The sequence below is a fragment of the Coloeus monedula genome (genome assembly GCF_965178545.1).
Source record: "Coloeus monedula genome assembly, chromosome: 2".
Classification (NCBI taxonomy): Eukaryota; Metazoa; Chordata; class Aves; order Passeriformes; family Corvidae; genus Coloeus; species Coloeus monedula.
Window position 1 is genome coordinate 97,259,625 of NC_138782.1, and position 27,490 is coordinate 97,287,114.

Below are 27,490 nucleotides of genomic sequence, written 5' to 3' on the forward strand. Positions count from 1 at the left end.
TGTGGAAGATGTTAGCCTGCAGTTCTTGTTAGAAATAAGGCCAAGCATTTATTTTGTCTACCAAGAATTATGTTCATAAGACGGGAATGATATCTTTTGTATAGCTCAAAGTATTAAAGAAATGGTTTTACAAGAACTGCAGCCATTGTTGGGGAAAGTTAACAGATACAGTGATATTAAGTTGCTTATTGGATAATGAGGTTGTTTTGAGTGTAATTCAGGATTGTTTTCAAACTGAGTGTGTGGTGTTGCTTTGGTTGTTTTGGGGTATTGTGTGTGTTTGATTTTTTTACTGCTTTTTTTAATTAATGGAAAGGCAGGGTTTCTAATACTTAAAGTTGTAGTTGCAGTAATTTTCCGATTACTTCTCAAACTCCAAGTGATTTTTTTCAGTGTTTTCATAGATCTAATCTTTGGTTGATAGTGTTTATTCTGAAAATTTTGCCTACAATCAGTTAAGTGCCTGAAATGTTTCTATTGATGCAGCTGATGTGGAACTGAATCTAGAAAGTGGTATGGTTTGATGGTAGCTCTTTACTAGGAATAGAATTTGCAAGTGTGTAAATCCATTACATTGGTCACCACTTTAGAGAAAGTCACAGTACCTTAGAGACTGCAGGTGTACCTTCAGATGCTTTGTGAGTTTTGATCATGTTTATCCTAGAACTCTTGAAACTTTACCTCCCTTTCTTGACAGTGCTGAAGTCTACTCCATATTGATAGGTATCTTTCTTTCATATCTCATTAATGTTTTGAAATGATAGTGTTTTTTAAAGCATCTTATTGAATTTAATATGCATATTGAGGGGATTACATAGGTGTGAAAGACAGCAGCATAGGAGGTATCATGAGTAGCTCAAATTTTTTTTTTTTTGAGCTTTTTCTGTTTGGGTGGGCAGCTCACAGAATGTCTTTCCTTAGTAGCTATTCCTCCCTTCCTTTGTGCCCCAAAGCTTTATCACCTGGTAAATCAGCTAATCAGTCTTTTATTTTTTAACTGATATGAGTGCCGTGAGAAAAGACTAAGAAAGTTTCATTGCAATAGTCTTTATAAGCTTTACTAGGTAAATTGAGAAAGATCATCAGAAATCATGAACACACCAGGAACTGTTTTTGTTGCCTCAATAGGAAGCTGCATTCCATGTACCTGCACTGTTCTCTTCTATGAGATTCATGGAGTAGCATAATTAATCCTTTTATGTAACCTGAGCAGTTTGTTTTTCATATTGAAAAGGACAGTGAAAAAGGCTAAAGGACATCTCTTGACTGTCAACTTAGAAACACATGCATGGAGCCACAGGCTGTAATATAATGACACTTCCTGCTGGCCTACTTTCTTGTAAAAACCCCAGCAGGAAGAGTTGTAATTAACAGCAACAGAGAACACCACTTTCTGGTTAAACAACACTGCCCCCTTTCAGATTTAGGGCTGTAAACCTGGTGTTGTCAATGAACTTTAAATTGACTTCAAAATATGACGTCTAACTCTGGAAACCAAAGTGGTAAATGTCACTCAAGTGACAGCATTTCAGTGTACAGACAGGCAGTGGGTACTGATGGTTCTGGAAGGAGTTGTAGCAGTGAGGGTTTAGGTGTTTTTTTGTGAAGGCTTGGAATGATTTCTGCTGCAATGGCCAGCTGACTTGCCCATAATTTAAGAACTTCCCTAAACTACCTGTTTTTAATAGTGACTGCTTCTGTCTCCTGTGTCATATGTGATTTTAAGACAGATGTTCAGTTCCTCTAGGACAGGGGAATACATACCAGATATTATCAGCCAGTAGAAGTCTTTATAATCACTCTGCCAGCTACCCATCCCTGGCTACTTGCCTTCCTAAACTATATGCCTATCCCTGGTTTTGGCCAGCTCTTTCATTCTTCTCTTGAGTAAGTGAATTACCATTCACTTGGAAGCAAGGGAAGCATTGAAGTGCTACTGAATGCTGCTGCCAGCTGAGAGTTTGGGGTATTATGGGCTAGGAAAGCAGAGTTTGAAAAACTCAGTGGGGCACTAAACCAGGAAAGAAGGTAAGTGAACCACTTCAGTGGTGATTGAATGGCCTCTGACGTTGCACCCACACTGGGTATCCCTAGCAGAGAGAGAACATTACATCCCTTCCCCTTGACTAAGATTCTGACCTGTGCCTTTTACTTGGTATATTCTTCATTTATGACCTCAGTTACTATGCAACAATGACATAACTGGATCCTTTGTGTTTTTAAAATAGAGAAATAAGTTATGAATCAAGCTAGTTTAACCACATTATGGCACTGTAAGCCCTTGAAGATTGGTAGTACTTATGTGACTTAGCCTGCTGTCACCCATATACCATGTGAATATTAACATTACTAACTAAATAATAGAACTAACTAAATAAATTTAGTTACATAACGAAATCAGATCTTTGTGGCAGTAGACTAGAGAGTTTTAACAAGACACTGATGTAGTTGGGCAGTTACTGAGCTCTTAGGCTGAAATGTAGGTTTGTTTACTGTATCATTACTTCACCAGATTTATATGTGAGTTTCTGAGATTCTCTAATATTTTTAACTAATAATACTTTAATTTTTCTCAGTGATCATATCAGCACTCTAAATTCTGGTACTGATGAAAACTTGAACTATTCTTATTTTCTGAAAATTATCTGTGTAAGTTTCAAACATGATTATATCAGTGAAAATAACCATGAACTTCAGAAGTAGTAAGTTCAGTTAATAGTATCTGTCAGCTTAATACGCTAAATGATTTATTGACCATTACAATCATTGTTTCATATACAAACATAAGGTTTTAGCAATGGAATTGGAGAATTGAGGGATAGCTCCTCTTTCTGTAATGTGTGGCTGTTTTTTATAATTACAGTGGTTTACACCATAGGAAATATGTTTTGGCTTTGCAGGGACTGCAGAAGGAGAAAACAAAGTACTTGTACTTGTGGAATTTTGCTTAATTCCCTGTTAAAATCAGTTTGATTCCTACATTTCTAGAATGAAGTTAACAAGCCATTTTTTAAAAAGGCTACATACAGAATTAAAAAATCAGCGTTGCTAAATCATTGTAGTAATTTTCTTTGAAAAGTCAGAAGTATTCCTCTCATACAGAAAACTATGACAGCAGTATCTGAACTGCTATGCATATGTATAATTTGAGTAATGCATGGTCTTTCTTCTATCAAAGTATCATGGCCTGCCATTCAGGGAATCCAGCTGTCAAGTGGAAAAGAGCTGGTGAAAGTACAAAACTAATGTCATAGTGTATTTCTAGTCATCAGCATAAAATGAAACATCATGGGGTTTAACTTATATTTGGATACACTAGTGTCTGCTGCTAAACATTTAGATGCCCTCTAAGGTTAACAATCCTTGGTTCATTTTCATGTTTTTTGGTTGGGTTTTTTTTGTGGTTTTCTTTGTTTTTGTTTGTTTTTGTTTTGGGTTTTTTTTGTGTGTGGGTGTATGTGGTTGTTTTTGTCGTTTCTTTGTGGTGTAGAATTGGTGGACAGTGTTTAAACAACAAGCCAGATGTACTGGACTTGGTGTTTGTTTGTACCTTTCCTTGACCTCTGTTCTACAGCAGCAGCTGTTCCTCACCAGAAAAAGAGCTCCTGAATCTCCCTCTATTCTACTTGCCCTCAGGCCATATTTCCTTTTTTCTTTTTTTCTTTGATTTCTCAAAGCTTTCTGCTCACACCCAGCATTAACATTTATACTGTCAGTTACCTCATCCTCCCTTATGCATCTTCCCAAAGCTTCTTTTTAAATCCTTTTTAACATCAACAGCAGAAAGTAGTGATGCACTTGCATGGTATATAGTCTTTGAAGAAATTTTCTTTTTTTTTTCACCTCTTGCTGCTCTTGTTCTTCCTGAGTATCTGTTACATGGTGGGCGATTGTTTTGTTTTGTTGTTTTTGTCTTGGTTTTGATTTCTTTTTAGTTTGGTTTGGGCTTTGTTGTTGTTTTTGTGTTTGGTTGGTTTTTTTTATGGTTCAATGCTTTTGGCTATATAAACAAAAGACTTGAAAAATTTCCCCAACCAACGTGGTATGATTCTGTGAGTTTGCCAAGGTAATTTTCCCAACACTGTGATTTTTCTAGTCAACATGTACCCCAGTGAAGATAATGGATGTCTAGACGCAATCTAATGTTTGTTGGGTTTTGCTTGTTTCCCTCCCTGAAGTACCAAAGTACTTTTCTGCACTCGGTTAAAAGAGTAAAAATTTGCTTGTCATTTAGTCAGTGCTTGAACTACTTCCTACTTTTTGTCCATGAGTCTAGTTAATGGCTATGTAGTTCTCCCAACAAACCTTGGTACAATGATGAGACTAGTTACTCTCTGGGAATGAATGAATAATTCAATGAATAATCTGAGGCAAATATTTCAAGTAGGAAGCTAAATTGGCAAGAAAATACCAACTTTAAGCAACTTGTATGCATAATGATCCCCTACTATTCAGTGTGAGATGAGTCTCCTGAATCTTCAACCATCGCCAGTTAATCTCTGTGGTTTAGTCATGGGTGCTCTTTTATCTATTAGACAATATTTAATTTTCATAGAATCATAGAAGATTGGAAGAAACTGTAAAAATCATTTAGCTCAAAACCCCATCACCACCATGGGCAGGGAGCCCTTCCATTAGCAGATTCAATAATTGGAACAATTTTGATTGTTTCAGTGATGTGAAACTGTGAATGACTTGTGAACATAAGTGGATTAGTAAATCCAGCTCAGAAAAGCTCCAAAAGATTATAACAAATATCTAACGATGAAATCAAGAGTTATGCAGCTTGTTCTATATTCTCTTGCATGGGTTTTGGGAAGGATTCGGTTTGTCACTCCCAAACCTGTAAGTATTTTCTCTTCTGCTGTGGTTTTTGGAGAAAGAAGCAGTGTAAATTCTATTAATTTAATCTTTTTAAATGTTAAAGGCACAAACTGTCTTTTTCTTAGCTTTTCTTTAGTAAGAAAACTTAACTAATCTTAATGCTGTAGTAAAAGCTGCTGTTGTTGTAAATGTAGTATTGACAGCTTTGTCTGTTAGTGTAATTTGCTGTAAGACCTTTTAATAGGCTGATATATTTCTTTTTCTATTTTTAGTTAAATCGTATTTTGGTAGTCTCTTCAATCTGAGATTTTTGTTGAACCTTTTATCAATATGTGTTTGTGTATGCACATGGTGAAGTAAACCAAAAACTTTAAATAGTGAAAGCAGAGACTGAAATAGGACTTATTTTTTGAGGCTTGAATTTGTAGCTGTACCTCTTTGGAATGGCAGTGATTGTTTTCTGAGAATGAATTTGGGTAAAAAACTTCCTTCGTCAATTACAGTCCTTGAAAAGGAAAAGGGTTTTTTTTCTTTCTTTAGCAAATTTTCATTAAATTAACATGTTTCTGGAATGGTATCATATTAATGGCTGTTAATGATGACATACAGGAAAGAAATCATAATGCAGTTAAAAAAACTCCTGATATTTCAGGTATCACACCATGCCATAGTTAGTAGCAGGAAAATCTCAGTGCAGAAGAGGTCTAGCAGGGCTGTGAGCCTGTTCTATAAGACCTCTGCTACCTAATCTAGAATATCAATGATTTAGATATCAAAAGAGTTTTAACAATATCAGCTAAGAAAATTATTTTTAATCCTACGTGTGTTCAGAAAACTTCTGAAAAATGAAATGCTGTGTTTGTGAGGAGAGATAGGTAAAACAGTCTGCTTGCGTTTTGAAGTGTATGAATGAATCTTCATCAGTTAAAGAAATGAAATTCCTTTCACTTAATGTGGCATTTCAGCAATATTCAAAGGACCAGGATGGAATGCTATTTCCTTAAAATGTTCAAGGGCAGAAATTTCCCAATTTGAAGTTCTAGGAAATTCTTTCCTAGAAAAAAAAGGCACTGTACTGAAAATTGTAATGGAATACACCCTCCTTGAATTGGCCAAAAAATTAAATTAAATATTGTAGGTCTCATTATTAAGCCCTGAATTTTGTATCTAAAGGAAGAATAACTTTTATGGTATGCTATGACAATTATGTTAGTCAATTTATAAGCCATGCCAGTTGTGTTCTGCTTTCCATATTTCACCTAGGCTCAATCTTTCCAGCTCGATCCTTAATGAGGAAAAGACATCCTTCATGTGGCTAGTAGCCCTTTCAAAAGGAATTACATGTTTTAAGAGAAGTTCTTGGAACTGTCTTTTTGACTGCCTCTGATTCTGGAAGGGATTATTTTGTGCCTTCTGGTGACTTACTGATCCATGTAAGAGCAACAGTGATCTTTGTTCTTGGTGCATGAATCACTAACAAACACACTGTTGGTGGTTCATACCTTGTTACGGTTTAGTAGACTTGTAACCTCCCTCCACAAAATTCATACTTCTGCTACTATTTGAGATCACAAACCCAAAAGGAAAATGTATTGGTTGAAGTGGGCTTGCTAGAGGGAAAGATTAAGGAGTTGGTCCTCTGCTACTATGAGGTGCCAGTCCTAAACCAGAACAGCACATTCTAGCATGGAAAACAGAAGTGGAAAGTCAGTGCTGTAACAGGATTGTTTCTGTGTAGCCTAAATAACTTGCTACAGTGGTTTCATGTCCCTGCTACATCCTGAGAAATCATCATCCCAGCTGTGCTGATATTAATATCCAGTTTCATGTTCTTTCTTGTCTGTCATCGCTGATATGTGTTTGTATGACTAATATTAACTTGTGAAAAACACGAAAAGGTTTTTTGAAATATCACAATTATCTAAGTGCAGTCATTGCCTTATATGAATGAGCATTAAGATTATTGTTGTGATTTAATCCTGGTGGGCAGCTGAGCACCACACAGCCACTTGCTCACCAGCCCCACAGTGAATGGGGGAGAGAACTGGAAGGGTAAAATGAGAAAATTGGTGGGTTGAGGTAAAAACAGTTTAATAGTTAAAGCAAAAGCTGCATGTGCAAGCAAAGCAAAGTAAAGATTTCATTCACTGCTTCCTATCAGCAGGCAGGTGTTCAGACATCTCCACAAAAGCAGAGCTCTATCACATCTGTGGTTACTGGGGAGGACAGATGCCATCACTCCCAACATCCCTGGGCAATGGCAGCCCTAGCCAGACTCCACCCCTGCCCACTTGGTTGCTGAGCATGATGCCTTTGGTCAGATGGGGTCAGCTGTCCCAGCTGTGTTCCCTCCCAACATCTTGTGCACTTCCAGCCCAGTCGTTGACAGGACAGAAGAGGCCTTGACACTGTGTAAGCTCTGCTCAGCAATTTTGTGAAATATCCCTGCATTATCAAGACTGTTTTCATCACAAATCCAAAACCCCACACAAGCTACCATGAAAAAATTTAATTCTCTCTTAGCTGGAACCAGTACAAATGTGCAGCATGATCTAAAAATCCTGTAGATCAGTGTTGTAGGTAGCTTAAAAAGAAACCCTAAACAAACAAAAAAAACTCCAAAATAAGCAAACCCCACTCCTACTGAATAGAAAGAGACTAACTTTGCCTGTCCTGTTCAAAATGCTCTAGTTCTATCTGGACTTTAATTTTTGAAGTTACAATATATTCTCTTGCAGCTGCAATAGTTTGATAAACAAACAAGGTCAAAACTTCCATAATTCTAAAATTGTGTTGGAATTTTTTGGGTTTTTTTAATTCATCCATATAAGGAATTTATGGAATTCATCTCTTATCCAAGTGCTTTTCTGAATCAAGTCATGCAATATGACTCAAGAGAGTTGGCATTTTTGTTTGTTCCATTTTACAGCCAAATGGGATTTGGTGGAATAACTTCTTTTGTTCATAGCCCTGCAGATTTGCTGGAGATAGAATTTTAGCTAAGCAGCCTGTGTCCTTCCCTATTCACTCCATATTTATGGTAAACAGCAACTGATGCTAAATATCAGGATTCCAGGAGTTAAAGAAGGAACCTGTTTTCTGTTCAAAACTCCATTTTACTTCAACTTTCAGCTCTGGGCTTAGTCTCTTCCTCTTTACCAATGTGGAAATTAAAACAGTGCCAGCGTCTTGTGCATGTTGCCAAACTACTCACAGGAGATTTTTGATGCATTTATCCCCAGGCTTCTATTTGGTTGAAAAGTTAAATCCTAATTTCTTTTCTAGTTACTGGATATACTCAGTAGGGTCAGCTTGTCTTCAGATGGTCCCAGATGGAATACAACTGCCACTTACCTAGATTTTAATGAATCTGACTATGACTTGCTTCATTTGTGGTCTGATTTGTAAAGCAAGTTGTTTTTTCCTTTGGATGGCACAAAGTAGGGAAAGTTGTAATGGGCTTTTCAACTCTTGGATAATAAAAATGCATTTCCAGCCATACCAGTTCTGGTTTGTTGTAGTCTTTCTTTTGTTTATGTATTTTTTTTTGTTATCTATTTTCCTTAACTTCAAGTAGTATCACTTTTTATTATGGAAACTGTAGCTGCCTTTATAAAAACGTCTCTGCATCTTAGTAAGAGTTACTGTTGATAACTACTTTGTATTTATTATGAATCTGCTTGCAATGGCAAATATGACTTAGGGATTTTATGTCTTTTGTTGCAAAAATAAAAGAAAATGAAAAAATCCTTATCTCATCTGGGATCATTGTTTGCAGATTTTTATTCTTTTAAACTGGAAAAAGGTGTAGTGTGATGCAGAGTTGAATCAGTATTTCTGGAATAAACCCCTGTGGGTTATTGGGATAGAAAATAGGAATTTGGATTTGCTTTGTTACTGTAGCCAGCAGCTGTTATCCTGATTAATTAAAGGTTGTATAATTTGCTGTGTTAGATGGATAGTTAGCATATAAATACAGTCACATACCTTGCTTTTCATCTTCTCTTGTATAACTAAACCATTAATAATTGCACTTTGAATTACTTTGTTTTTCATATCCTTCCCATATATTGAAGGTTTCATTTGCATAAATTTTCATGTTTTTCTTTTGCAGTTGGGTTAATAAGGCAGATAGATGGAAGTTTGCAATAAAATATACTCATCAAAACAAGCATGTCTAAATTTTTACCAAGGTGCTGATCATGCTTAGTAATGAAGAAAATAGCTGGTATGTCACCAGCTTGTTAATTGTGAAGAAAGGGAGCAGGTTGCTTATAGTACACACAATGTAGACACTGCATTTTAACTGAAATTTTTGAGATTTGTTCAAATCTATTATGTGATCCTCATCTCTATGTTTTTGTACTATCTATTGGACTACTTTGTGTATTGCATATGTAAATACCGGTCCTTCACCCAAGTAACCCCATTAACTTCTTTAGGTATATGTGTTGCTATGAATGAGTCTGCAAAACCATTTAGAGTACTTCTTAACTCTGTATTTTGTATTTGTACCCTTTAACACTTCGAAATCTTTTATCTTGTATATAGTGGAAGACTTCCTAAAATATTTACAGAATTATTTATGCATGGAATATTTTCGAGAAATTTTGCCTTAAGGTTCTTTGAAGCTGGCTTATAGGATTGACTTGAAAAGGGCCATAGGAGGCATGGAAGGTCACACAGTATCCTTGACTGTATTAGATCTGTGCCTTTCTTACACTTGCTTAACAACAAGGCATATCTGTATTGTGTCAGTGAATTGTAAACCTGAAGTCACAAGAATGTTAAAGCAACAATTTTGACTATGCAAAATCTTACATATGGGGAAAGAGTTAGCATTCTTTCCGTGTGTATGTCTGTAAACCCAGAATTTTTAGAGTAATCGGTCTTGAGTGTCTACTCAATATTAGTCCAGATGAAATTTTTACAGAAAATCAAAAAGAACAAGAATGCAGTCAGAGTTGCACAAAAAATTCTTGGTTTCTGCTCTTTTTCCTAGTATTATGCTTATCCTTCCCCTGCTCATCTGGGTCCACTAGTTGATGCTTTCTTGTTCCCCAGTTTTAGGATGCACTTGAGGTTATTCGTACTTAAAGGGATTTTATATGTTTTCTCTTTCTTCCATGGTCTGCAGTTCCACATATCACCCATACTTATTTAATACAGTGTCCCATGCATGTTAGCTACTACTTATTTGGTTTTTTGTTACTCATAAACCCAGTTTTGTCTGGGTCTGCATTTCTGTAGTAGACTATGGGTGAGTTGTTCAACTAGAGTTGTGGGCTCTCTAGTACCAAGTCTTTGTTTCATCTCTTACTGTTCCTATACATGTATTTCCCTGGACTGCATCCTTTATCTCTGCTTCTCAAAGACTCAAAGCAGGCTTGTATTTCTCAACATGTCATTGTGCCAGTTGCAAAATACTTCATTCTGCATAGACTATTTGCTACAGCTATTAATTTAAAGCTCTGGTTGTACCATCAGAAAAAAAAGGAAGGAAAAAAAAAAGAGGAAACCAAATTAGCCTTAGACAGCCAGTCAATTAGAAAAATTCCTATCACAGCTAAATGAAGTAAAGCAAAGCTGCAGGCAAGTTTGAGAATTTCATACAGGGTGAACCTGACTGTAGCAAGCATTGGTCCTGAGGCCTTGCAAGCCCTTTACAAATCTTGTGGTCCGTTACAGAGGACGGCAGTACTGGATTACAGGGTTTCACAGTCATAAAACATGGTGTGCATAAAACAGTTACTTTCCTGATACAGCTTTAGTTTTCAAATTTGCCTGTTTTAATTAAAGTTCTCATTAGAACTCTCAGAGAACTGTTGAGTGTGAAATCCTTGCCTGGTCCCCGTACTACCAGGCAGCTAGGGTGACCCTTGCCTTGATGCCTTGATGGGGCTACCTAAAAACAGAGGCTAGGCAAAATTAAGAAAATAAAAGTGAGTATATTTATTGAAGGGTCTTCAGGTACACTTCAGACAGTCCAAGCCCCAGGGGCTACACCCAAAATGGATGCCCAGCTCACAAGTTTTCATACTTTTATAAGTTTGATCCATTTGCATATTGGGAGTTAATTCTCCAATTACAGTTTCAGGTAATGAAGTTATTAATCCAAGTTTCTTTCCCCCCTAACCCACTGTTGTTTAAATTTCTCAGGGCCTAAGACAGCAAGGTGTCCTTGAGTTTCAGGCCTAGAGAGGATTTGTTTAGTCTGACCAGAATGGGAGAACAGTAGCTAATGGGCTATATGGAGTTTTTAGAATTATGCATTAAAGGATTATAGGATATGAAAAATATAAAAGCTAAAATCCTAAGAGATCAACCTGACTAGCTCCCTAAATTTGTGATAGCTGGATACCAAGGTATTCATAAAAGATTATAATCATTAAATATTTCAAAAGCCAATTAATATTAGAAGCCTATGTTAACATTAGAGAAATAATCTCAAAGCAGAGGTGTCTGTTTGTCTTTTTTGACCTTACAATGCAATTTGAAGGACTACCTTAGCTGTCTGTAAGCTGAGCATTTTAATCATAGAACAGTTTGGGTTGGAAGGAACCTTAAAGATCATTTAGTTCCAACACCCTGCAGTGAGCAGGGACATCTTTTACTACATCAGATTGCTCAAAGCCCTGTCAAACCTGACCTTGAATGCCCCTAATGATGGGACATTCGCAACTTCCCTGAGCACCCTGTTCTAGTGTTTCACCATAATCATTGTAAAAGATGTTCTTATATCTAATCTGAATCTACTCAATCCTTTAAAACCCCATCACTCTCCCTAACACTTCAGACCTTGTTAAAGAGTTTCCCTCCATCTTTCGTACAACTTTAGGTATTGAAAGGCCCCAGTGGGATGTCTCTGGTATCTTCTCTATGCTGAACAACTCAAAACCTCTCAGACTTTCTTTACAGGAAAGGTGTTTTGTGACCTCTCCCTGGACCTGCTCAAAGAGGTCTGTGATGTTCTTGTATTGGGGCCTCCAGACCTGAATGCTGCATTCCAGTTGGGGTCTTACGAGAGCAGAGTAGAAGGGAAAAATCCTCTACCTCACCCTTCTGGTCACACCGCTTTTGTTGTAGCTCAGAATACGATCGACCTTCTGGCCTGTAAGTACACATTGCCTGCTCACATCCAATTTCTTGTTCACCGCTATTCCTGGATCCTTCTTCACAGGGCTGTTCTTAATCCATTCATTCCTTAGCACGCGCTGATATCAGTGAGTGCCCTGACCCAGTTGTAGGACTTTTCACTTGGCCTTGTTGGATTTCAGGAAGTTTCCATGGGCCTATTTGTCAAGCCTAACAACATCCTTCCACATGACACCCCTCTCCCAAGTGTATCAACTGCACCACTCAGCTGCACCACTCAGCTGCACACTTGCTGAGGCTGCTCTCAATCACAGTGTGTCCTTAATAAAAGTATTGAGCAATATTGGTCCTGATATGGCCCGTGAGGGGCACCTCTTGTGATTCATCTGTATTTGGACATTGAGCTGTCAACCACCATTCTTTGGATGCATCTATTCACCCAGGATCTTCTCCATTGACCAGTCCATCCATCAAACCCACATCTTTCCAATTTAGAAGCAAGGAAGTTTGAGAGTACTGTATCAAACATCTTGCAGAGGTCAAAGTATTGCATTGAGGTTCAGGGACTTGAAAGATGAGGGAAGAGCACTTGCCAGTGAAAACAGAGACAAAAAAGTCATCAGGTAGCTAAGCCTCCTCCATGTCATCAGGAGGAATTTCATCATGGAAAGGGTAATTAAATATTGGAATGGACTGCCCAGGGAGGTGGTGGAGTCACCCTGAAGGTGTTCAGGAGATGACTGGGTATGGTATTTAGTACCATGGTCTAGCTGACAACATGTGGATCAATTAAGGGCTGGATTCTGTGATCTTAGAGGTCTTTTCCAACCTAAATAATTGTGTGATTCTGTGCTTTATTGGGAGAGTACAATTTCTTTTGTCTTCCTTTTCTGACTAACATACCCACAGAAGCTGTTCACATTGTTCACAGCCCTTGCCAAATTCAGGTCCAGCAGTGCCTTCCTTAGCTTTCTTGATCCCAGGTTGCATGCCTGTATTCTTCTCAGGATTTGTGTCTGCTTCTAATCTAAGATTTAGACCATGTACACTGCTTTACAGAAAGTCAGCATTTGAACTGAAAGGACCTTTAATAGAAATATATGGTTCACGTCAATGGAAATCACTCTTACTTCAAACATAGTTCGAGAATGCTATCTTATTAGATAATTTTTCAGTATTCTACATATTTGAGTTCTTTGACTCTTTGGAAAACTGTCATTTTGGAGGCTGGAGAGAAGTCATGAAACTTTCTAAAACAAAGTGGGTCAGGGTCCCTCTCCCAGTTCTGTTTTGAGATGAAAAACTGGTTTTGGAAGCAGAAGCTTTGAGAAAACTGGTATCTCTGCTGCAAAATGTGTGAAATTTTGCTTACTTCTCAAAAGATGCAGCCAATTTAATGTACACTTTATATGTAGCTTCCTGGTGGCAGCAGAAGAAAATTTGCTCAGTCGTCCTCTTTAAATTTCTTGGGTGACTGTGGGCACCCACAGGAAGTCAGTTCCTTTTGGTCTTGTGTTCTTGTAAGTGAAGAAGCCTTCTAAACTGACTGACAATTAAAAGATTTGTGCCTGCCTGGGTTTTTACCTTCCAATACAGTGTGGATGTAACAAGGAAGCTATGGGGTGTTTTGGGTTTGTTTTGGTTTTTTTGGAGGTTTGTTGTTGTTGTTGTTGTTGTTGTTTTGGTTTGTTTTTTTTTTGTTTGTTTTTTTTTTTTGTTTTTTTTGTTTTTTTTTGTGTAATAGCTTCCTTGGGTTTTCTAACCTTGTTCTGCATATTTGTATTTAAAAATGTAAATTGTAATAAGGTACTGAGAAAGTGCATTTTGGGGAAAAATTAATTAAGCAGTGAGTGATTGGACAGCTGTAGAATGCTGCAGTTCTCTTTAATGCTGTCAAGTCAGCTCTGTTGTAGAGCAAATGGCAACAGTGATTCACTAAAATGAAGTGGAATATATTTCAGTGGTACTCATTTGATCAACCTTCACCTAGACAAAGAAAAAGCCTTTCCAGCATTGTTTTGTTGTGGTGTGTGTTTTTATTTGGTTGGTTGGTTGGTTTTTTCCTCTCCCGTCAAAACTTTCTGTTGCCCAAATACTACCCACGTGCCATCCTTTCCTGACTTTAATCATCATGAAATTGCATGCAAAATAGCTTATTTGTCAAAATAAGCCTTCAAATAAAAGAAGAACCTCTCCCCCCCACCCCCTCCCACCCCTGAGAAGTCAAGTACGAGTGGAGTTCAGCCTATTTGCAGATAATTATTTTTTCTAGGAGCCTCTACCAGAATTCTAGGACAACTGCAGATTCTAACGATTACTTTGCTTTGCTCATTGCATGCTTGTCAGTAGTGGGTTTTCTTCATGTTTAAAATATAGCTTTTAAAAGAAACTTGAGAATAAAACAAAAGCTAAAATATAATTCTCTGTTACATGATTTGCAAAATTAAATGTCATAATCACCTTTTAAAGGATAAAGCAGAGATGCTTTTTGCAGTGCTTAGATCATACTCAGCACTTCAAAGCCATTTTATGGATTTAGCTGGCCCTCATATCTTCTTTTCGTTATTTTTTCGACTTAAAAAATAACCAACAAAAAGCCTAAATCTTTTCCTTTAAAGATAAGCTGTACATTATAGGCAATTTGACTTTCTGTTTGGATCATGTGCGCTATGGTCTGTGTGAGAGATAAGGGAGTGTAAGTGGGAAGAAAAGAGAAAATATACTCGTTGTAGGCTTAGTGATTTCAAGCTGTTATTCATGGAACTCATGATCAATTCAGAAATTAGTTATATATACCCAGGTTTTTGAAGTTTTTGAGGTTTTTTTTCTCCCTGAAATACTGTGTGAACTACAAAATTTACTGGTTGGGGGTTTTTGTCTGTTAGTTTGGGTTTTTTGTTTGTTTTTTTTTTTATTCTATTTATTTTTGTTTTCTAACAGTTTGGTTTGGTTTTTTTAGGTAGCAGTAGAACTGACTCTACTACTAACACACTGAGGAACGTCTGAACCTATAAATCCTGGTTGTTGTGAACTGTTCACTGGAAAAAACAAGAGTGGTAGTGGCATTTAAAAAAAATCCAGACCAAACAGAAATCAAAACAAGTACAAACCAAACTCACAAAACAAACAATAAAACCTACGCGGTAGTTTACCAAACTCCAGGGAATAAATACAGGATACAACCTGAATACAGCTTTTGCTAAAAACTAGTAAAACAGGAGAGGAGATATTGATAGAAGTATTATTGTAAAGTTTGTGGGTTTATTTATTTATTTATTGGGGTTTTTTTTCTGCTAACCATTTGCTACTGGACACAAGCAGGAACAATGTACAAATGTGTTTGTTTGGTTGTTCTTTTTCCCTCCACTCCTACCATTACCACTTGCAGATCCATTAGAGTTTTCACTTAATAAAATTGTTGTATCTACAGACCTGTGTCAAAAATAATACTGCATTAACAGATGTAGGAAAACACTAGTTGTTTTGTGGGCATTTTGTAAGGAAGTTTACTATTACAGTCTTTTTGAAATAATTAATGATCATAACTTCTATGTATCAGATGTCATATAGAATTCAAGATTTCACAATCATTAGTGGTTAGCAGTTTTCTAAGACTAAGGCAGTCCATTGATATAACTGGTGTGATTGCGCTCAGTGAGTTTAAAGTGTTCTCAGATGTTTTGTGGAACTCCCCATTTCTACAGTTTAATATGGTGCCGATCACAGGTTGTGAAATTAGTGGAGTTACATCAAGGAAAAAATTTAGTTCAGAGAGTTCTAGTATTACTGTCATTTTCAAAATACAGATTTTCTTTTTTTTGCATATTTTAAACTGCTGACCTCACATCACAAATGACTGTTCTCAGACACTGCTTCTGTAAGTAACTTGTCTACTTGTCTAAGTGTTTTTTTTCAGATCAAAGTTGATATTATGTGAATATTCAAGAAGAGAAATAGTAACTTCTTTCAGTCAGTAGACTTCTGAAAGCAGTGAACCAGCCTATATTGGTATGAGGGATAGAATACATTCTTCATTTGTAAATCCACATGGTATGTTCTAATGGTAGCCATGAGAATGATGGCCCAAAATTAGTGTCTTATTTTGTGTTTTGGTGCTTTTGTATTTTCGTGCCATGATAGGTAAATTTGAGTTCAATGGAAGTACAATGTAGACTTAAAGAATGTAGACTTTAAAAAAAGGGTAAAATTGATGCCCCAAACAAGTTAATTAATCTCTCTATTATTGTGTTTTTGAATGTCAAGACTCAACAAAACTGGTAACAAGGTTAAATTACTTGTGATACAAAATTGAAAGCAAGGTATAGAAAGTGTGTTGATGAGACCGTAGGTGGCACTAAGAAGGCATAACTCCTATGAGGTCCAGGTGTTTGAGCTGAGATCATAGGAATGAATGGTCTTGGGCCTGAAGCTGTGATCAGTAAGACAAAAGTGTTAAAATTAGTGGGTCTGCCTGTGCAAGCTAAAATAAACCATGAACAAGGCCAGTATTAAGTTTACATGATGTGTACTTATGTGAAGCATTTGCATGAATTTTTAAAGTATTTTTAGAAGACGTCAGGGATTTTAAAATATATTACAAATAGTAAGAAAACCCAATGACATTAACAGAACAGGTAGTAAAGGAAAAACTATTAAACCACATTTGATACTGGGTGAAGTGAAAAAAGATGGGCTAAAAAAGCTATGGTACCCTAAATTGCAGCTCATTAATATCAAATTAATCACTTTCTGATGAACCAATAGAACTGAAGAATTTTGTAAGGGAAGAGAAGAAAAACATAAGGATATAATAAATGTGAAATCTTAATTTAGGTTTTTTCTCATTTGGCTTACGTTGGGAAATAGTTTTCTTTGAAATTCTAACTGGTTTAGGGACATATATTGGAGACATGAAATTGGAAATATTTAAAGCTAATTAAACATTGCATGAGCAATTTTCTTTATCTAAACTTAGGGAACTTCTTAAAGTCTAGACAATTTCTAGGAGACTGTTTAACTGAGATTTACATTACATTGACACACATGGTAATGGGAATCTCTATGGATTGTGTCGGGATGGGTATGTTGCATAAAAATCAAGGTTGGAGCCCATTGCTCCCCCATTAACTTTTGACTGATGTTGTGGATATTCAATTTTTCGTGACAGAGAAGCAGCTCTAATACTCAAATCTTCATTCCTCTGATATCACAGCTATATCCAAACTAAGCACAACTGACTTTAGTTTTCACATGACAAATGCCATGAGGCACTAGTTTCAATGAAGTCTTAGCTGCTTATACTACAGAACTTTAGGTTAAAGAGGGGAAAAATGTCTGCAGCAGCTCTCCCACTCCATAGATGCACTGAAAAGACAAAATGGGTGTGAACACAAAGTACAAATAATTGGAGAGAATAAGATCTCCACTTGTGATTGCAGGGTATATATCAGCTCTGTGGCTGAGCTCCGGTTCTTCGTGTACAGCCTTTCCCGTCTGGTGAACACGAAGGGGGCAGTGTGCACACTGACTCAACACAGCTTCACTGGAGCTGATGCTCTCCAATATGCTTTTCCCAACTCACATTGCATGTTGCCAAAAGTACTCATGTGGCTATAGAAGCAAAAGTTCTGTATTGTTGTAAGTTAGTGAAGCAGGAAGGTTCCCTCATAGGTTAACTCAAAACAAGTCTGTCTTGTACTGGACAGGATGCAAGGTGAGGATGACTTTTATTGTCAGAACTTTTGATTGCATTGATCAAATGATGTTTTGTGTGGTGTTTTTTTGGTTATGTTTTTTTTTTTCCTCTGAAAAGTCAAGCAGGTAGCTATATGTTAATGTAATTTATAGAATATTGGTAGAAATGATGAGATCACTTACTATGGCTGAGTTAGACTGACACGTGACTTACCTGAAACAACTTCTGTTATATTAACAAGCTGTAAATCTTTACTATTTCCATATCCTTACACAGACTTCAAAATATGTATGTATATTCAGAGCACTTCTACTGGAAATGAACATCTGAAGTTATAGCACCAGATCAAGGTAGTCCCAGTGTAGTCCCATCTTACTACTTTCTATTTAAAAACTTCACCTCAACTTTTCTCCTTAGATTTAGTTTCTGAAAAGGTTCTACTGTAAAATTTTCATTCTGGTGTTTTGTTTCTTCAGAGAGTAGTTGTGAATCAATAGCTGAGTGGCCAATCAGTGGCTAAATCCTGGATTGGTCACTTCACTCATTAATCAGCTTCTTTCTATCTATAAAAGTGCAATTAGTTTGACCCTTAAAGGGATTTTGAAATATTTTATTAAAAAGTACCACAGCAGAATAAGAATCTTACTTGTGTGTTGTATATGGGGATATTCAATCTAACCTTAGACCCGAAAGGAATCCAGACATGTAGAAGCCTTTTTTTTTTTTGCAACTGAATTCTAAATGGCACACCTGAACCTTCTGAATGTTGGCTGGAAAAATCTAATGGAAATTGCTCTTAAATGGTTACAGGCTCTTCTGCAACCCACATCAGTCTCTTCCTTCAGCCCTTCTGTTTTGTTTTTGCTAATAGTCATATGTAAAACCTCCATTTCCTAGACCATTTTTTATTTTTGACTTTTTTGTCCCTTGTAATCTTAATTGACTTCATCTTTAATATCCAAAAAAACAAAAAATCCAAGAAAAAATTAGGTTTTGTAATCAGAGGCCTTTGAACATTTTCCTTTCAAGGGGCCTAATAAGTAATAGTTACCTGTAAGGACACATTTCTTTATATCTAGAAATCTTACATAAACTGAATTATAATGAATTTTTATTTCAATTCTGTACAGAATTCTATAAAGCTTTATTGTTTTTATAAGCCAGATATAGTTAGTTTTTGATATCTTTAGGGTTGAGCCACATCTGATATGTAGTGTCTATCTATAGTGAAGAAATTACTTTAATCTTAACATTCATATTCCTTCTCCTGGTTACTTCTGTTGTCAGAGATACTGAAAAGACAAACAGAGAGGTAGAGATGTTTGCTGTAAGCAATTGCATGGGTCATTAGTTAGAATGAGTGTTTAAATGGATAAATGATGCCCCTTGGGATTATAAACACAGAACTAAATTAGTAAAAATGCATAACTCAGCACAGTTGTTTTATGTTCACCAGTTGGGTGTTCAACCCCTAGCTGAAACATAAAACTGAAAATCTTTTAAAGTACTGTATCATATAATTAAATTTGGTTGTTATAACATCTCATACATTATACTATGATACCTGTCTGATACTTGCTTTTATACTGAAACATGTTAAAATGAATAGTATATTACTCCTTATATTTAGGGAACTTAGGAAATAACACCAAAATAGATGGAAATTTATGCCTGCCTTCTGTTGCTTCTCTTGCACACAAAAAGTAGAAAGCCGTAGTTATAAGAACACACAAGCATTGTGACATTAATAAAGAAATGAATTCAGATATTTTGAGCTATGTTCTTGTTGCAAAATAACTTTGAGCTTTCATCAAACTCCCTGTTTCTTCACTTATTGTTCTTCAGATCTTCATGTATATTCATATAATCATAAATCAAAGTATGCCTATAAATTACTTAACTACTTGTCCAAACCTTTTTTTTTTTTTTTTTTAAATTGAACGTATATTTTGAATGGCAGGTGGTTAAAAACTTTAACTTGTAATGAGGTAGGTTGATTGCTATACCTCTTTGTAAATGTTAAACTTAATATGGCATTGATGGCAACTCTGCTTTTACTGAGAGGCTATACAGATAAAAGTTAGAGTAATCTAATCTGTTGTGAAGACCCAATCAAAATATTTCACATAGTGGTACAATTTCTTTTGCTGAAGTTAGAAATTGAGAACAAACTATGGACAGCCTTAGAGGCCTTTATGGTTTAAATGATACAAAGAGGCCCTTGTGCAACTGTTGATGTGCAGTTTGCATTCTGACATGTAAGTGGACTTCTCCTTGGTTCCCTCTTACAACTGAACAGGCCAGAAACCAATGAAGAAGATGGTAATCTTCCTTTCTGCAGGAACTTGCACAGCAGCATCAAACCACTGGGGAATGCCTTTTCCAGTGGAAGATTGCCCTCGAAATAACACACAAATCATGCCTGATTTTCAGGCAGTTGTTGCATTTTGAGAGGTGTCGTATCTCTGTTCTACTTTTTCAGAACAAGTAGATTGCAATCTGCTGAATGAGTTGTTGTAGACACTGAGAACCAGCAGCTATACAGAAATACTGTTAGGTGAGTGGTAGACAGACTACAGTTTTCAAATCAGTGAAGTGATTTGCCATGAAATGAAGTGATGGGCTGAGTGATATCCAAAAGTATCTCTGCTCTGGACTGAGCACTATTCAACACTTTTGGAAGCAGTCTGAGGAAGGAACATTAATTTCCACAGAACAGCAACAGAAACAATGAGAGAGAAAAATGACTTAACTAAAAATTTGAAAAGAAATAATTCTCGAATCTCAACAAGAGTAAGAGCTGATAGTCTTTATGTTACAAAAAAAAAAAAAAAGTAGTTGAAAAGGAATTCAAATTGACTTTCACACATCTGCTGCAGGCAGAAAGAATAAGCATCATTCAGTTTTATCATAAGTATAGTTATGAAATTCCTTTTTTACTTGTGTGACAGTTAAAATTGGTTTACCTTCATTTTGAACTGTTGTTAAAGAGCTGCTGTTCTAAAAGCTGTATGTCTATGGAGCTGCACTAGGAAACACAAGCTGAAATAGACTATTTTAAACTGATGAGTTGTGTCTAATTAGATACTAGAATTTTCTTACATAATTCATTGTTTAATTTGTTCCATTATGCTGAACTCTAATTACTGTAGTGATTAAAGATTTCATGAAACTTCATGTTCGAAAAAGAAGTAGCAAAAATCTTCAAATTACCTTGTTTTTCTCACAGTTCAAATATCCTGTTCAGTTTCTTGTGAAAGGGAATATGTTTTCTATAGCTTCAAGTTCTTGGTAATACTTTGTTCACTTTGACAGTGCCTGATGAAAGCCATTCTTTTTTTTTTTTTTTTTTTTTTTTCCAGTTTATCTGTATTGTGTTTGCATGGCCAGGTTTTAGGGGGCAGATACAGCCAGGGTCAACCCACCACATTATATTTCTTATTCAGATCTTTAGTTATCACACAACTATCCTATTTTAGCAGTATTACATTTGTAGTACATGTATGCTAAACTTAAGAAGCCAGTTGTGTATTGTGTGACAAAGATAATGGCTAGGTATTTACACAGTTAGATATGAAATTCATGCCTAAAGAATGTCATTGTTTAAAATATGTAAGTTATTTTTGAGAGCTATTATAAACGTGTCCATAACAACATCTAAAGTATAGCATGACATGGAGTAAAAGTGTCACTAAGGACTTCCTGCAGTTACGTGATGTTAGGATATAAGAAAAAAAAATCTGATGTTCCAAACACCTTTTTGGTAATTAAATTATTAATTATTTAAAAAATTAATTATTTTTTAAACTCTTCCAACTTATTAGAATAATGTGGAAAGTTTCTGCTTGTTTCCTTTCTGAAGGATTTGGAAAGTGAGAATAAAATCTGGTGATTTGTATTTAAGTTGGTCCAAACCAACCCCTATTATTCTAGCCATGCATGTTGCAATAAAATGGTTAGTTTAGATAATACCAGGTAGGTGACACTTAAATGCAATATAATTTTTATTAGAAATATAATTAATAAAATTTTCAATTCGGCATGTCTATGCCTAATTATGGGATGATTGGTACCTTATTTTAAACTTCAGACAGGTTTTTCTCAAGAACTTAGTGCTTCATCAAATTCTGTCAAAAGCTAGGCACAACTATCCCAAACTTCTGTGACTGACCTGACATGGTATCTTGGAGTACTATTGTGGAAGAATATACTTTTTTCTTCCTTGTACCACAAATAGTTTCTGGAATGTGTAGGGGTAGAGAGAGATGAACAACTTTTCTGGGAGAACCTCTGGGCAAATAGGTAACTTGAAGTCCTTTTGCTTCAGTTGTTCAGACAGAACATGAAATCAAAATTTGCAAACCCACATAAACATGACTTCAAGTAAAAAGGTGAACTTTTGTCATCAGTTCCCCTCCATGGGGGATGGGCAGACAATAGGAAGGTAAAAAGTGAGTTCATTTTCTTCATAGTATCTGGTACCTATCTCAGCCAAAACCAGCATAATCTTTTTCTGAGTAATTAATCTTGCTTTATTTATTATACTTCAGATGTAACAGCGACTTAAGACAAATTACATTGTTTCTAAGTTGATCAATTAAGTATGAAGTTTTCAAAACCAGTATTAGCTGAATCTTAACACCCACTGATGCTAGTAGAAGTTCTCCTGGGGAATAATGGTTAGTACTGTAATGAGCTTTTTTTAAATTTACACTCTTAATTGGCAATTTTTTTTCTTAAGAAGCTATTCATGTGGATGCGTTTAAGTATATGTAGGTTGAGTCGGAGGAAATTGTGCCTGCTAATGCAAAATTTTTTTCTCCTTAGGATTGTAACTTTTTCACACCTGTCTGGCTAATCCTCATATTTGAAATACCACACAAGGTATATTGTAAATTGCAGCATAAAGGGAGATAGTATATCAAAAATGCTTTCCCAACTGTCCAAGAAAATGAAAGAACCAAAAAAAAAACCTTCTTCAATTTTAGACTCTTTTTTTATTCTGAAGACAATTTATGTGTATTAGTTTTTACATGTCTTATGAACATACTTAGGATGAATGCACTGTAGGTTTTATTTGGTAATTTCTATGAGTTGACGTTAGAAGACTTGAGTAGATTTTTTTTTTTCCTCACAAGGATTTAGAAGTTAACATATATTAGTTATCTTGTTGTAGGAATGCCTCTACAGTGTTTGCTGTGGTTGCTTGTGCAATGTTAATAAATGAGAAGATTAACATCAAAATGTAGGTTTTGATGATTTAGTAGTTATGATTTCTGTAGTCTTACTCTGCTACTGCTTTCATGTGATTCTTTAATAAAGAACTCAGATCATCTGGTTGAAATCCATAAACATTTATATCATTTGGAGAATATTTGCCATGCAAATATTGTGTAAACTGGTATGTAACTTTACATTAAATAACACAGACAGACAGAATCAATTAGGTAGGAAAAGACCTCTGAGATAATAGAGTCCAGTCTTTGACTGAACACCGCCTTATCAACTAGAACATGGCACTAAGTGCCATGTCAGCTCTTTCCTTAAACACTTTCAGGGGTGGTGATTCCATCACCTCCCTCAGTGCCTGTTCCAGTGTCTGATCAGCCTTTCTGTGAAGAAATTCTTTCTAGTGTCCAACCTCAATGTCCCCTGGTGAAGCTTAAGGCTGTGTCCTCTTGCTCTGTCACTAGTTCCCTGAGAGAAAAGACTGACCCCCCACCTGGCTACAACCTCCTTTCAAATAGTTGGAGAGAGCAATGAGGTCACCTGAGCTTTCTCTTCAGCAGGCTAAACAACCCCAGCTCCCTCAGCTGCTCCTTACAGGACACATGCTCCAGACACTTCACCAACTCCCTTGCCCTTCTCTGGAGTCACTCCAGGACCTCAATGTCCTTCTTGAAGTGAGGGGCCCAGAAGTGGAGACAGCACTTGATGTGTAGCCTTATGTTCTAGTTTGAAAACAAACTAGTGGGAGACACCAAGTCAGAATAACAATTTAATAGGGAAATACAAGGAGGGGGAAAGAAAAAAAACAATAAAAGCGGATAACACTGGGTTAAACTGACAGAGTTAGGATACAACCTGGCACCCTGTTAGTCAGGGTGGTGGTGGCAGTCTGGTAGAATGGTGGCTGCAGTCCTCCCGAAATGGCGATCCTGTAGGAAAAAGAAGGGTCTGCTCCTCCTCAGAAGGTCCAGTGGTGGCTGTGTAGCTCCTGTCCTCTGGAAATCCAGTGAAAAGGCCTTCTCTCTGGTGTTCAGCCTCAGCTTATATCCACGCTGGGATGCTTGGTTCCTCCCTCTGGGTGGAGCATCTCACAATGGGGTAATGAGTCATGAGGCCAGGTGTTGATTGGGCTCATTAACAGATGATAGTCCAGAGGGAGTTATCTCTGAGTCATGCGGCAGGACAATGATGGGCCATTAACAGCAAGATAGTCTGGGGGGAGGAGGCAAGGAAACACTGCCCCACCTGATTTCAACAGCTGATGGGGATGGTAATAGAATACACCACAACCCAGGACACCTTACTAGTGCTGACTACAGGGAAGAACCACTCCCCTGGTCCTGCTGGCCCACTATTCCTGATACAGGAAAGAATACAGTTGGCCTGCTTGGTTACCTGGGCACACTGCTGGCTCATGTTCAGGAGCCAGCAGTTTCACCATTTCACCATTCTGTTTTAAATGCAAAAAATTACAATGCCAGTTTGTGTCAGAATATTGTGTATCAGTATTTTAATTCTACAGGAATTTTCCATAGGAAGTAAAATATGTTGGATACGGTTATTTCAGCAGTGAATGTAACGCTCCCAGGTGGGAAAGGTGATACAGCAATGTGGCTATGAACTCATCACCAGGTGGGGCCATGGGGCTTCAGGGACTTCAGCCAGTATTTCAACCACTCTTGTATTAACATGTACAAGAGGAGTAGTGACACCAAACTGGGGGCATTCAATTTGTCCAAGTTGCTATTTAGGTGGCTTGGATACTGGACAAATAGCCAAAAAAGTCAACAAGGGCAAATATTAAATTTCTCACCTGTGATAGACTAAACCCCTTTCCCAGTTTAGTGTTGAGAGTGAATGGTCACATTGCAGCTTTGCTGAAAGAGACCTGGTATTCTGGCAGATGGTTGGCAGAAGATGAGCCAGCAGTGTGCACAGGGATGATGAAGGCTAATGGCCTAGTGGGCCTATCAAAAGGAGCATAGTCAGTAGGTTAAGGAAGTTATTTTCCACTGCTTCTCCCTTTACTTGGTGTTTATTCACCCCTATAGCAATACTGCATCCAGTTTTTGCTCCCTTAATGTGAGGAAGACATTAAAAGACTGGAATGAGTTTGGTGTAGAGCTACCAATCTGCTCCGCTGGGCTTCCTCAGCCTTTCAGAAGAGATGGCTTCAAGGGGACCTGGCAGCAGCCCCTTAATCCCATACAGAGATGTTTCCAGTAAGACAGAGCAGGGATCTTCATTGAGGGAAACAATGGGAGGGAAAGCAAATGGTCATAATGGAAAACAAAGTTCCAGATGAATAAAATAAGAGCTATGATGAAAATAGTCAAGCCCTGAAACTGTGAGTTTTAGAATCTTTGTCTTTGGGAGTTTCCAAGACCTGAAGAGAAAATGTCCTCAGCAACTGGGACTGAACTCGTTGACTCTGATTTTTATGAAAGTAATTGCTTGCCTTTATGTAACTTGAAGTGTGTCCTAGGTGTTAATTTTATGGTAAGCGGATTCATTCTACTTACTATGGTTTAGATCTCTGTCGACTATAAAGAACGTTTAGACAGTCTGTGTATCTGCAGGTGTCTTCATCTAAGTTTCTTAATCTTAAATTGAGTTTTATCTCTAAAAGTAATACATATGGGGAATTTGGACTCCCTCTTCTAAAGGAAAGAAGCAGACACCTCTGAAGATCTTTCATCTCAGTTGTCTTTGCTGTCCAAAAAGCCTATATATCAAAAAGGAAAATCACATTGAGATTTCAGCTTTTCACTTATCAACATGAAGATCTCCAAACCTGATTTTCAAAAATCCTAAGCATTGCACAATTGCTTAAAAATATTTATATTTAAAAATCATGTCCTCGTGTTCAACTGAAATTTGTACTTATTTATTTTGGAAAATTAGTGATAGAGTCTGAATTCTTCCTACACTGCTTAGTGTCTCAGTGGAAAGACTGTGCACTGATTAACTTTCAAATGCTCAGTCAGGTTGACCCCTTTTGAAATAAAGTGTTCTGCTTCAAAGATATAACCTCTGTACTTATAAACAATTTCATGTTTCAGAAGTTTTGTAAAGAAAATAAGTGATTCTGGATAATATGGAGACAAAATAATTTGTCATTTTCCTGTTTCATGTAGGAGAGGAAGACTTGGGTTGAGTTACTTATTGAGGGTGAAAAAAAAATGATTTAGCACAGCAGTTTGTGACAATTATTTGCTTCACTAGGCTACTTTGATTTGCTGAGCAATTATCTCAATTAGGGGTAGCTGCAGTTAGGGATGAGAACTAAGTTGTGCTGGTGCTTGCATCAGATAGCATGCTATAAAATAAAGGTGTTCTGGTAATTCCCAATTGCTTTGTTGTAGAAGACGAGGTATTTAGCAGTAGAAATTGTCCCCATTAACTGATAGAGGATGGGTTTGTGATGGCAAGTAAAATAGTGGGCCTGGTGTCGTGTCTTGAAATACTGTCAAACTCTACCACTTACAGTACACAGTAATGTCATTTGGGAGCTGGTCTGTGAGACTGCACATCCTGAGTAATTTGGGAGTTGCTCTTCCAAGTCAGTGAGTTCCCCCCAATACCGGATGGCTTCACCAGAAGATAATTTTCTTCGAAATAGATAAAATTAAGATTGTGTCCTCTCTGAACTTCAGCACTTATTATATGTGGTATAAAAATGAAAATTCAACAGCAAAATTTGTTACTATTTCTTAACATACTGAAAAACTTTGCTAAGATATGTATGTTCAAGGTATGTATTTTTAGTATATTATAGTTGTGTTTAGATTCTAAGGGCTAATAGAAACTAGCTTTGGAACTATTCTGTCAACTGTGAAAAGATTAAGATAGTACTTTATGTAAAATAATTAAATGAATTTTTGTTCATCCTGAACATAAATATCAATTTTCCTTATTTTTTATTATTTGTCTATTCAGAAATACTGCTTTATTTCTTGATAAATCTGAAGTATTATTTAAGAGATCCTGTTTATTATGTAGAAGTTACATGGACCTCATTTTCTATTACATAAAACTTTGCACTTCTACATTGCATCACTTCTCCAGCAACATAAAATCTTGTTTAAAAGTGGGTTTTTTTAACAATAAACATTTGTGGCATGATCCAGCTTGTATTAAAAAGAATTTCAGTGCTCATAGTACCTAATGTTATTTTGTCTTGATTTTCTTAATAAATTATCAATTATTTTATCATAATTAACAAATCTTTTTTGGTAATATACATTAAAACTATTTTGAGTTCTAGATTTTCATGTATAAAATGCCTGGTTTTGTAGGTTGTTGTGAGAAAATAACTGTGGGTGCTGAGAATCTGCTTTTAATTCACAGGCCTTTTTTTTGTCAGCTGGATGGGTTGGTTTGGGAGGTTGTTTGCATTGATTCAGACTCTCGAGAGAATCAGTTTCTGTTGCTCACTGAATTTTCTTTGTGTATTATTTTCCAGTTTACCTCCCTGAAGTAATTTTTTTTAAAAGTCAATCTTCAAGCTCATTTGTATTATGTAAAAACAAGAAACCCCTCAAAAATAATATTCTCCCCCTTCAGTTCCCTACTAATGAAAGAGATTCAGTCTGAGAGGCAGCAGACAGCTGCTCTATGAGATATTGTTCTGACTGGACTGCTGAC

The 27,490-nt window shown here is 36.6% G+C and overlaps 1 protein-coding gene across 1 annotated transcript in view; it reads left to right on the forward strand.

Moving 5' to 3' along the window:
* The window catches only part of CSMD1 (CUB and Sushi multiple domains 1), a gene marked incomplete at both ends in the record, with an annotated part of 1,098,128 nt that overhangs the window by 345,117 nt on the left and 725,521 nt on the right, over positions 1-27,490 (forward strand). The window lies entirely within an intron of this gene.